Here is a 3,872-nt window from a genome sequence, read left to right on the forward strand (position 1 = left end):
TAGATGTAATTTTGAGGCCCAAAAAGGTTTGATGAAACTTAGAAAATCATTTCATAAAAAACAAAAAAGTAGATAGTGTCTAGTGAGAAAATGTGATGACTAGATAATATATACTACAAAGTATACATGCATAGTATGAGAAGGACTATATAGTAGATCACCACATGAAACAAAATTAAAATGTTGTTGTAAATGATAAATTGCATCAAGGAAATAAAATGGATATTGCTTAAGAGAATGAGAGAATAATAGATGGGGTTGATTACCTTGAAGGAGTAGAACTAGACACTATGAGATTTGGCGTACACTATCACCATGAAAAGTAGCTTCACCAAAGAAAGGAGAAGAGGATCAAGGAAGACAATTCTCTCTCTACAATGGTGCGAAAGTGTATATTGAGTATGGGTGAGCAAGGTATTTATAGTCTTGATATAGTAAGACATTTTGAGTGAGTCAATCCCTAGCCCTTGATGCTTTTAGTCTATGGTACATGAGAGGGCTTTGATCTTTGCCACATATACATGTCTAGTGTAGTGACCCAAGATTTTTCTGAGTCAGAGAAAAGGAAAGAACACGCTCGGCAGTGAGTGAGAGGCATGACCATCTGTGTAGTGAGAGGCATCACCGGCTGTGAAGTGAGGGGATAACACCGGCTGTGAAGTGAAGGGAGCAGCACCACGTATGTAAGGGACCAGCGCCATGCGTAAATAGAGGAAAGAAGTAACGCCATGCGCGTGGAGGGTAATGCCGCGGGCGTAAGGGAGAAACGTCGTGTCCGTGGAGGAGTAACGATGTGCGCGTCGAGGACTAATGCCATGCATGTGGAGGAATAACATCGGGCGTGTCCAGGACTAACACTGCGCGCGTGGAGGAATAATGCCACGCTCGTGGAGGACGAACGCTGCGCTCAAAGGGACCAATGTCGTGCATGTAAAAGGAAAGACTAGGCTATCTCCGCGCGCGTAGTTGAGGAGCACTGCAGGTGTAACGTCACACTTGAATTGGGGTACCGTTGTGCATGAAGCAACACTGCCACCTGTTGGCTGCATGCTACCATGTGCGCCAATTGTCAACATGCATACCATTAGAATGCCACTTGGCAAGCCCACAGTGCCACCTCCCCAATTTTGGAGTATAAAGTCTCTCTTTCTCTCTCTACACCTCATGTTTTGGAGCCCATGTTCAGCCCTTTAGTGCCATTATTGAAGAGCTTGAAAAGCTTCGTGAAGTGTACTGTGGAAGGAGATTAGGATCACCATTGGGACACAAAGGTAAGTAGATCACTGCCTTGCAGACCCATGAGCATGAAAACATGAATGAAGCACGGTTTGAGCATAGTTTGAACATAAGCATGTGCAAAAATGATGATTGTATTCTTAAGAAAGTTTGCCTTCTTTTGCATGATGAAAATGAGTACTGAAATCCCTTTGATGGCCCTAAAATTTTGTGGGTCGATACTCTAGTGAGTCTAGTTTAAGCTAGAATTGACTTCATGTTGTTACCTTGTATAGACTAAGAGTTAGGAGATGGAAGTGTGTCATGGTTGGACTGTGGACTTTCAAGGAGAATTGAGATTTTTGTGACTCTTTGTTGATGTATCAAATGATCTCAGAATTGCCTCAAATTACCACCATTGAAAATATCTCTGAGACAACTTTGAGTTTGATGTTTTAAGATTCTTGATAGTTTGGAAGATGTGTTTCATTTTATGTTCATATGCTACTGTTAGCAAACTGTGATAATTTCCAGAAATATTGTTTCTACTATATTAAAACTTTGCATGAACTATTGAAGTCCGAATAACACAAAAACATAGCCATTTGATAGATGCATGAGTCTTATGATTTTCATGTTTTAACCTTGCTCAAATTCTGTGTAAATAAGGAGCTATGCTAAAAAATGTTCCAGTATGTCACTGTTAATAGATCTCACAGAAACTCAGAATTTTAGCCTTTGTTGCCATGAATTTTGGCCGACCAAATGGAGTCCAATTACTCAGAAACCACAGCCATTTGAGAGCTTCGAATGTCTGCTAAAAGTTGTATGTTAAAATTGTTTCGAAATTTCTGCTTAGTTGAAAGCTATGATTTGAATTATGAACATATGTCACTATTGACAGAATTCAACAAGATTCAGAGCGATATACTAAACCCTTAATTGATCAAGTAATACTGAGTTAGCGAATTGGAATATGAATTTAGTTAAAATTTCCCCTCATATTTTAGGTGCTATGCCTCATTCTATATATACCCATGATTGATAAGAACAACAATGAATTTTAAGTTGTATATGAATTATGCACATGTCATGCATTGATGTTTCAAACATAGCTTAATCCTTTTGCAAGGTGATTGAAATTCTCTGTTATATGAAACTGATATATGTGATTTCTAGTAACTACGCAATGGGTCCTCCATTGGTAGTGGATATTATTATTCTGTTATATGAAACTGATATATGTGATTTCTGGCCACTACGCAATGGGTCCTCCATTGGTAGTGGATATTGTGATTTTGTTATATGAAACTGATAAATGTGATTTCTAGCCACTACGCAATGGATCCTCCATTGGTAGTAGATACTGTGATTCTGTTATATGGAATTGATACATGTGAATTCTGACCACTACATAGTGGGTCTTCCATTGGTAGTGGATACTGTAATGCCGACAAGTTCTGACTTTGCCTAGACTCCAATGATAGGAGTGGGTCGCGCTCTTCAATTTGTTATAGGCACTATGCATTGGGTCCTCCAATGGTGGTGCAACGCCCTCTCGCCTGAAGGTGCATGGAGAGGGTCATGTCTTGCAAGGCCTCAGCCTATCAGAACTCCCCAAAGCACGCTGGGGATTGTGTGTGTGAGTAAGGACATTACGAAATTGACCTCCATTTGTCATTGTCCTCCCTCTTGAATGAGGGTAGAAGTCCCAAGTTACAAGACTGGCTTAGTTTGATCGATGGGGCTTCTACTTCAGGAGTAGGCACTACTAGTTTCTATCCATATGAACTATATACTTTAGCTGTCTGACTATGTGATTTTGAGAAATGTTCATGGAACTATTAGCTCATGTAAATGAGTGAATTTTAATACATGAACTTTACTTTGTTTATTCCGCCAGTATACTCTGATGCATGCCCTTGTTCTTTGACACCGCATGACATGTAATAATTTGTGGGCCTATTATCCTTTATGTGTGCATTTAGGCAAGAATACTGATTTACTTATTGGGCTTTTAGCTCATACCTCTCTTTTTCCCTTCTATGTAGAGTGAGAACCGATAGCTCGTATGTGGACAGCTGGACGGTGGTAGCAGACTTTTGAAGCTCGAGTTTTGTTCAGGAATCTTTTGATTGTACGTGTTTGGTGGCAATGCCACAATGTCATTCTGATGAATATTGTAATTTTGTGGATAGGCCGGTAGCGCCTTGAACATTATTGTAAAAGAATTTTTGGAGACTAAATATATATATATATATATATATATATATATATATATATATATATATATATATATATATATATATATATATATATGAAATGGTTTTATTTTGCCCAGTTTGTGGCCTTTTGGGAATGCCATGATCGTAATTTGAAAAAGGTATTCCAACTTGGACAATATCACCTTTCTTATCATAAATAAAATGAGACAATTGGTAAATAAGATCTCTAGACTTAGATCTAGACATTGGTGTACTCTATTGGGCTACTCCATAATGGTGGTCCACTTTATCTCAGGATAACCTAACGGACTTATAATCCACAATCAATGGTAAGAACACATAATTTGGCCTCATTAAATTCAACCCAATTAAGTATTCCATCACCTGGTTCTCAATGAATTAAAGGTGCACCCTTGTGGGATATATTAGTGA

At 38.7% G+C, this 3,872-nt stretch overlaps 1 long non-coding RNA gene across 1 annotated transcript; it reads left to right on the forward strand.

Moving 5' to 3' along the window:
• The first annotated feature begins 1,164 nt into the window (after positions 1–1,164).
• LOC148783140 (uncharacterized) lies at positions 1,165–3,113 on the forward strand. Its single transcript, XR_016050454.1, has 2 exons — positions 1,165–1,271; positions 2,703–3,113. It is a non-coding gene; the product is annotated as an uncharacterized LOC148783140 (long non-coding RNA).
• The last annotated feature ends 759 nt before the right edge of the window (positions 3,114–3,872 follow it).

The sequence above is a fragment of the Amborella trichopoda genome, chromosome 2 (genome assembly GCF_054954075.1).
Source record: "Amborella trichopoda isolate Santa Cruz 75 chromosome 2, AtrichopodaSantaCruz75HAP2 v2.0, whole genome shotgun sequence".
NCBI classification, from domain to species: domain Eukaryota; kingdom Viridiplantae; phylum Streptophyta; class Magnoliopsida; order Amborellales; family Amborellaceae; genus Amborella; species Amborella trichopoda.